This window comes from Theobroma cacao, chromosome 4 (assembly GCF_000208745.1).
Source record: "Theobroma cacao cultivar B97-61/B2 chromosome 4, Criollo_cocoa_genome_V2, whole genome shotgun sequence".
NCBI lineage: Eukaryota > Viridiplantae > Streptophyta > Magnoliopsida > Malvales > Malvaceae > Theobroma > Theobroma cacao.
The window spans coordinates 21240456-21249549 of NC_030853.1; positions in this window are offsets into that span (position 1 = coordinate 21240456).

A 9094-nucleotide genomic window follows, 5' to 3' on the forward strand; every position below is an offset into this window, starting at 1 on the left:
CAGGTCCAATAAGAACAACATTGTTTTTTTCTTATTCAAGTAGTAAAGTCTGATAGTATTTTACACAATTTACATGACAGAGTTAATTCGTTTGCATATGCCAACCCCCCTTTACTTCTTTACTTTATAGCCTATATGACATGTTGAATGCATTGCTTGACATAGGGTTGTAAGCAGTTGCTATTGAATTGCGTGAATGGTGGGGATGGAATCGCATCACCAGTTGATATTGATTCACGGGAGTATTTGTTATGGAGTCACACGAGTACTAAATTTTGAATCAAGTCAGTAGTTAATATGGAATCGCGTCACTAATCCACTTGGAATCGTGTGAGTAGTAAATATGGATCGCGTGAACTGTTAAGATTTAGAATCGTGTAAGTATTTGATATTAACTCCCGTTAGTAGTAAATATGGTTTGGCGTTACTAGTTAATATGGAAGAGCGTGACACGACTTTTTTGTGGAATCGCGTCACTAGTTGATATTGACTAGCGTGAGTAATATATGTGGAGTGGCGTTACTAGTTATTATGGTATGGCGTGAATATTTATTCTAAAATTGCATGAGTTAAAAAATTAAGTCTCGTGACTGGCTATTATGGAATTACGTTACTAGTTGATATCGAGTCGCGTGAGTAGTATATATGGAGTGGCATAACAAATTCTTATTGAATCACGTGACTAGATGATCTTGCATTGCGTGACTCACTCATTGTGTGTCATGTTCTTCGAATAAGGGTAAGCCAATTATCATGGATAATATCAAACCATAACTCAACCCTAGGCACCATCATAATAAAATATTGAGTTGAACACCCTAAACCCTCAACCAGATGAAAGTTAAAGCACATGTTGAGAGAATTTAAAGAAAACAAAATACCACAAGTCAATTATGAAAAATACAAACAACAGTATCCATATCCATAATCCAGTTAACCCACAACTCTCAAATATGAATGTTCATCTGGAATGGTTGACTCAGCCACAACTAATGACAACTGACTTCCTTTTGTCTCTAAGGTTCATGTCGGAGAAACTTATCTATAGACAGTCAATTTTGCCGCGCTTTTGCTGCCTGAATAGTTGTATCTATTCTTTACATTAGAAGATTCTCAACATTCTGTATCCTTAATTCCAATGCCTGCATTCTAGCAGTTTGATTATTGAGTTTCTCATCAATCTTCATAAACTTATTATACATCACATCATTGGAAACAAGAACTCTAGACGGTTGTCTAGATGGAGTATCATAGGTAGGATGAACTGGGCTGCCTTCGACAGAGTTCAATGGCTCATCAAGACTCAAGTCATATCCCTTTTTCACGAGCCATCTAAAAGAGAGATTACGAGGCCTACGACTGGTCCAATTAGCTAGTTACCTATTGCTCCATATCCCTTTCTTCTTAACTAGAGTCGATATGATGTTCCTATATGGAAGGGTCATCTTTTCTCACATGGCAACTTGTCTCATTCTCATGATCATATATTTTGCAATATTCACGCCAAACTGGCTTCCAATTGTTTCCATCATCCACAAATCCTCAGCGCTAACATGTCTTAAATGACTGCTCCTTCCCTGTAATGTGGACGCCAAAAAATTATATACCAGCTTATCTGGTGCAGATTTCAAATGATGAGCAGAACATGACTTTGGGATGTATGGTTCTTTTCTGCCTGTCACTTAGGCCCACATGTGGGACGGGTCATATGATGAGGGAGGTTTGTATTTTCTGTGTCTGTATTCCGTTTTCAGGAGCTTCCCAATGTCAAAGGGAGTAACTGTAAACTCCATTCCTCCTAAAAACACATTCAAAACAAATGGGTCAAAATCTCTAGGATTTTCAAATTCATTTGCACTCCGGTGAATGCTGGAGTAAAATTCCATAACAAGAGTCGAGCTATAATCAAAATATGGAAAGGTATTTAGACCCTTAAGTTTACCCATGTCGAAAAATGAAAATAAGTCACCCTCAAGGTATATGTTTTCCTTTAAGCTTTCCCAATCTACCACTTTCCCGCACGATATGATGACATTCTCTATTTCTCAATACCTACCACCATGTGATATGTCCCTAAACAGTAAGGAAGAGCACAAATCATTACCTGGTTCAATTGAAAGACCAATTGATGCGGCAGACAGTTGAAGATCTAGTTACCATTTCTTCCTTGATCATAGGCTTGAGTATTCATTATCACCCATACTTTGGTCTCCATTGTCACAGACATTGGGTTTGCTTGAAGATGCGACTATTGCTTAAGATAGTGCAAGACGGTTCAGCTCCGTGGGGTTCAACTTCTCTTCACCCCTAAACTAAGTTTGGAATGATTGGAAGATGAAACGACAGCTATCGATATATCATAAGTTATGGATAGATATTGGGAATACTGGCATATGAAAGAAATGGTATCTATCGATATATTTATCATCTATGGATAGATATTCCCGCATATGATAGATTTTGGTTGTATTTACAAATATTTGTATCTTTCATGTATCGAGTACATTGAACTATTACTGCTTGCCATGCTTTGATGTGAGATTGTTTTGCTTAATTGATTGTCTTTTGTTTATCTTATGCCTTTTATGTTTTTTGATTACAACGGTTGACATTAAGAACAATTACCATAAAAGCAAGTACCATAAAACCCTAAACCCTTGTACTATAGCTATCCAAACAATGTTATTATTATACATTATTTTTTAGGCAAAATATGAAGCAAGATGCCAAAATCAACCATGCAAATATTATTAAATATTTTGTGCTTTATTTAATGGTTTACAAAGAAAAACAAATTATGAAGGAGTACAATGAATTTGATTATCCAACAAATGTGCTAAGTACTGTAATTGGAATTTCATGATCCAACTATGCAATGACATTTTTGTAAATAAGGGGAACTGTAGTCAACTATAGATAAATATCTAATTTTTTTCAGCACTTTCTCCTCACTTCTAGCAGCTTCTTCTTTTTCTTCCCATCCTTCTTCCTCAATAAACGTTTTCCATATTGCATGGAAGCCATCCCTTGAAACCTCCATAACTTTGTCAAAGTAACTTCAATTCTCATACTTTGGTACACTTTTTCATAGGATTCTTTGTGTTCTTTCACTTTTTCACCTCAAAGATCCTCAAAAGTCTTTCCTCAATACTTTCTCTCAGTAACTGGATGTAAAAAAATGAAAAGAAGTCACCCTCAAGCTTTCCTTAACTTTCTCTATTCAACTTCTCTTCACCCTTAAACTAAATTTGGAACTATTCAAAGATGAAACGATAGCTATCAATATATTTATAATTGAAAATTATGGGAAATAACCTTTGTAGTAAGGTAACTTAAAAAACGCCATATAATATATCTTTTTGGTCAGAAGGAAACATGTCTAATCTTTGTGTTGTAGCAGTGTTCATTGCAACCATACTGGAATCATCATTCATGAGTCTAGCTGACTTCAGAGGATGATTCTTCTTACTAGCATCTGAAGCCCAACAACGTGAGCCCCTACACTGTCACATGACTGATGCTGTTTTTCACTTTGAATGCTACCTAAACCATTTGGTGTATCCTAGCCATTTGAACTTGATGGTTGATTTGACTCATCAAGAGAGGCCCAACCTTCATAACATTCTGGTGACTTTTGTTGTTCTCAGCCACTAGATTTGGAAGAATCGTCCAAGGTTTTTGAAGGAATGACATATTCTGATCCCCAACCAGACCGTGGCAGTGTATCACTAGCATAAGGTTTTTCACATTCTTCATTCATTGTTCCCCAACTAGTTCCACCGTCCCCACCATTGGACTTGAAGGTTTTGTCATCCATATGGACATCTTGCGTATCTAACTTTTCATTCCTCAACCAAACAGTTCAGTTTGCTTTTTCATAAAGTTCCATCCACTTTGAGAGAGACATCTTGTGTTTTAGATTTGCTTGTCCCCCAGTCACCCCACTCAGTTTGCTTCATTGTACTGGTCACAGCTGCTGCAACATCTTGTGTTTTAGATTTGCTTGTCCCCCCAATCACAACAGTCATTTTGCTTCGTTGTTCTGGTCATAGCTGCTGCAACATCATCTGTTGCAAATATCATCTGCAGACTCTGTTAAACTCTGTTAAAATCAAGTTGAAATAGTATTATTAAATGCAAATATCAATGGCCAGTTTGAAACAATCCCTAACAACTAACGTCTGAAGAGCCACTATCTTCAGGTACGACACCTATAATGTTATCAGAGTTTGTAGTCCACATTAGACAGCGGTTTCATGTGTGCCCAGGTTGTTTGTAAATTGCACATGCCTTGGGTCATCTTCGTCGAGCCGTCGGCTGAGCAGATGATGTTTCCCCATTTATCGGTGGAGCTGCTAAACAGAGTCTTACAATTTTTTCTATTATGACCATAACTCTTGCATTATGAACATCTACGTCGTCCGCTGCCTTCCCCAGCTAATGGAATCATTTTCCTCCTAGGTTTTCTCGCTTGACCTCACCAACTTGGTTGCAAGACAACAATTTGTTAAACGTCATGAGGGATGTCCCATTCACTTGGATGCCCAACCGGACGAATGGGAATCGCATATCCCTCATCCCAAGACTAAGTCCTGTAATAGTCCAAGCATAATTCAATGACTGCATGTTTGCACTTACTGCTAAGGCAATGAAATCACAGTTGCCGAACAATGTAAAAATTCAATTCATCATGCACAATATAACAAAACATGATTGTTCATACCTTATTGCTGCCATGGCATACGTGCAGGGGAGTAGATCGGTCTGGAACTCACCGCATGAACACGTCTTGGTGGAGAGGTTCATTACTTTGTCCTTAGTCCCGCCTATAACTTGAAACTCCACTCGATCGATTGCTTGTATGGAAAAGTGACATGCTTCATTGAACTATCTGTTCAACAGATCGGTAGCCCAAGGGTTGAGGGGCGTGATCAAATTCAATGCCTCATTATGCTGGTCATGGAACTAACGTTGAAGCATGCCTCTGATGTACTCGATCAACACTGTTATTGGCATTTTTCTTGTATGCCTCAAGCAAAAGTTAATACACTCCGCAATGTTGGATGTCGTTAGCTTGTATCACCTTACTGGTGATTGTGCACGTGCCCATCTCTCAGGGTTTAATCTCATAAGGCTGTCATAAATAGGTTTGCAAAGCTGTTTCAACTTATTCATATGTCTATCAAAATTGGTGACCCTATAGCAGTTGGCAGCCATGGTGAAAATCGTGGTAACATCTTCGCATTTGAACCCGTTTTTAACGTTTTTCCATAAGTGGTAATTGCATAGACCGTGATGAGTGTCCTTGTACACTTTCTCAACCGCATTCTTAATGCCAAGATGCTTATTAGAAATGAACATTGCATTTTCAAGACAACCAATCGCATGACGCAATTGGTTAAGAAACCACGACCAAAACTCTTCGTCTTCGACGTGGCCAATGCCAAATGCAAGTGGATATATTTGTTCATTCGCATCTTTGCATACCGTCACAAACAGAATACCCTTAAATCTGTCTTTTAGATGTGTGGCATTGATAGCAACCACAGGCAGCATTACAACACTGAACCCCCGAATACATGACCCGAATGCCTAAATACAATATTTGAATCATTCCCTATCAGTAGCGGCACACGTGACAGTACTAGGATTTTCAAGTTCCAACATATGGAAATACAAGGGGAGTAGTTGGAATCACTCTTTCGATGAATCGAACACAAGACTCTCTGCATACTCCTTCGCTTGCCAAGCCTTACCATATAGGCATTGCAATCCCCACTTGTGATTCATCTCTTCCATTATTTCCTTTGGTCTCAATGGGGTTACACAATTTCCTTGCGCCCTACTGGAGATAAGGTCACCAATTACCCTCGCGCTTGCAGTTCGGTACCCACATTGCAAACCATCAACAGTACATGTGTGTACCTTCTGAAAGGTCCGAAGTTGCCAATGTTCTCCTTCAGGCAACTTCGTTGCACGCAAAGCAAACTTGCATGCCTTATCTTTACAACCAACCTCAAAACAAGCGTGACATGACTTTTTAACTCTAACCTCAAAATGCTCTTTTAGTGCCAACATGCTCAAAGCTTGTTTCAATTTAGCCCTCTATGGAAACACTTTTCTGCGATATAAGTGGTCGTCTATTGATCTGGATTTCTCACTCCCAACTGTTTGGAAGGATATCATATCTAGCCCGGGAATAATCCATTGACGAGATACCCCTGTATTTACCCTTTCTTGATCACTATCATCAGGCGAACGAATGCCGTTCTCAAGTGCAATGGTGTTCTCGTAAATAGGGTTCGCACCTTCAACATCTTCTAATTCAACAGTTCTGCCATGGTCGTCCAACTCAACCTCTTTTAACACAATAATTGTAGTACGACCTTGACTGCCATTTGCATGATTACAATCAGGAATGTCGGTCTGCTCAACCCTGTCATCCTCTGAATGTTCTTCATGTCCGCCAATGTAATCATCTTCACAGTCATCACGCAATTCATCGTTCCAATCCGCAGTGTCATCCTCTTCAACATCATCTTCAATCTGATCAGATGCATCGTCATCATTCACAACCATCACAGTGTCGTTTGCTAATGACAATGGACCCAATGCATTTTCGACCGACTGTTGTGTTTGTTGCAAAGTACCAAGTATTTCGTTCGATGCACATTCCAATCAAAATTGTGCAGACATTATTTGCAGACACCTCATGTGTGCGACGGGCTACTAAAACTCATGAGGATACGTCAAACGTGATTGCCACGGTTGTTTGTTAGGAAGTGAATGGTGTGGTATGTCACAATAATTAACATTCTGTTATTGGCGATTACTATGTTGGATACCATGCTCATGTGGAATATTGTTTGCATTTCCTGCCTTAACTGTCACAAACACAACAACTGCCCTCTCATCTCGCAAAATACTTGTTACATCTTCATCATCCCTGATAACTGTGCGCGAAACCCCTGCAGCATGGCCGAGCGATGCATGTAACTCGATTTCATTATTATGTGAGTTGACCCCAACAACCTCTTCAACCAGCTTCACTAGTCTCGAAAATGACAAATCACTCCCAACACCCTTCACTCGTGTCTCACCACCCTTGTAAGTGTCATCGACCTAATGACCACTGTATGTAATCATAAGCTTCACATTTGGCAAGCCGTTAAAATTTAACAGAAAATAAGTGTCATAATCAGTCAATTTATCAAAAATTGCCCCTCAATGCATAGAAACCACTTATGCAATACCTAAGTCACATTTGGCTGGCCACATAAATTTAACAGAAATTTAGTGTCGCAATGTCTAATACACATTAATGCAATGCCTAACAACTAGTGAACAAAAGCCCCAAAACAAAAGGTGAATTGCATAAGTCACACGTGACCACTCTCGTAATACATAACAACAGGTCACGCAATATATAAAAATTAGTCACGCAAACCTAAAAAACTACTGAACAAAAGCCTCAAAACAACACATGAATTGCACAAGTCACGCACCACCACTCTCGCAATACATAACAACAAGTCACACAATATATAAAAACCAATCACGCAAGCCTAAAAAACTACTGAACAAAAGCCTCAAAACAACACATGAATTACACAAGTCATGCGCCACCATTCTCGCTACAACAAGTAATGCAATATATAAAAACCAGTCACGCATTGCCTAAAAAACTACTGAACAAAAGCCTCAAAACAATACATGAATTGCACAAGTCGGTCACGCATCGCCAGGCTTGCAACACCTAAGAATAAGTCACTCAATGAATAATAAGCCTCAAAACAAGAAGTGAATTGCACAAGTCACGCACCACCAGTCTCGCAATATCTAATAATAAGTCAATCGATGCCTAATATCCACTCACGTTATGCCAACTTAAACAATCACGTACTGGCCCAACATCACGCAATATATAACAACGTCACCATAGGTGCTCTATTCCATATACATATAAACCACTCACGCAATGTCTCAACAGAAGATATGCATTGCACAATTCACGCACCGCGTATAACCTTAAACCCTAATACCTAATAATAAGTCACGCAATGCCTAACATCCACTCACGAAGTTATTCAGCATAATTTAACTTAAACAAAGAAAATAAAAATAAGAAAAGACATAAGAAAATATATGCTCAATGAAATTTCTTCAAATTTTATTTATTAGATTCTCTTAAATAAAAGAATATGATACAAAAAAAATGAACCATAGTTCATTTTTTCCTAAGTTCATCTACTATTTCATATATCTCCGCGAGAATCTTGTTGTTGCTCAAGATGTCAGCCTCCAATTCAAAAGTCCTGGCCATCAGCTTGTCGATGAGGGTGTACATCTCTTGCTGGAATATCTCTAGCTTCTCCCTTAAAGGCATCTCCTCCTCTTCGGAGGCTGCCTCTTCCCCATTATCGCCTCTTGGATCTCTGGATGCCATTTTACAATAATTTGAGATTGATTTAGATAATTGAATTTGATTTAAATGGTTAATGGTTCCCTTTATTTATAAGCATGAATGTTGACTCTTCATTTTCTACACCCATATCAGTGCAATGAAGAGGGGCTGAATTGGTTATTATTAAGTACCTGTTCAGCCTGACGTTTCATCTTATCTACCTCTTTCAAATAAAAGCCAAGCCAAACATCATTTTTCAAGAAATTCTTAATAAAAAGTAGCTTAAAGCTTTTCTCTCTTTTTCACTAATCAAAAGGATTTTAATGTTACATATATATCGTTTCCTCTTTTTTCTTCTTTTTTCTTAATTTAAGCATCATGCTCCGATTGCTTGATAGACCAACCAAAATTTTCCTTTATTTATAGGCATGAATGTTGACTCTCCGTTTTCTACACCCATATAACTGCAATGAAGGGGGGTTGAATTGGTTATTAAATACCTGTTTGGCCTGGCATTTCATCTTATCTGCCTCTTGCAAGCAAAAGTCAGGCCAAACATCATTTTTCAAGAGATTCTTAATGAAAAGCAGCTAAAGGTTTTCTCTCTTTTTCACTAATCAAAAGGATTTTAATGTTACATATATATCATTTCCTCAACGATCTTCTTTTTTCTTAATCCAAGCATCATGG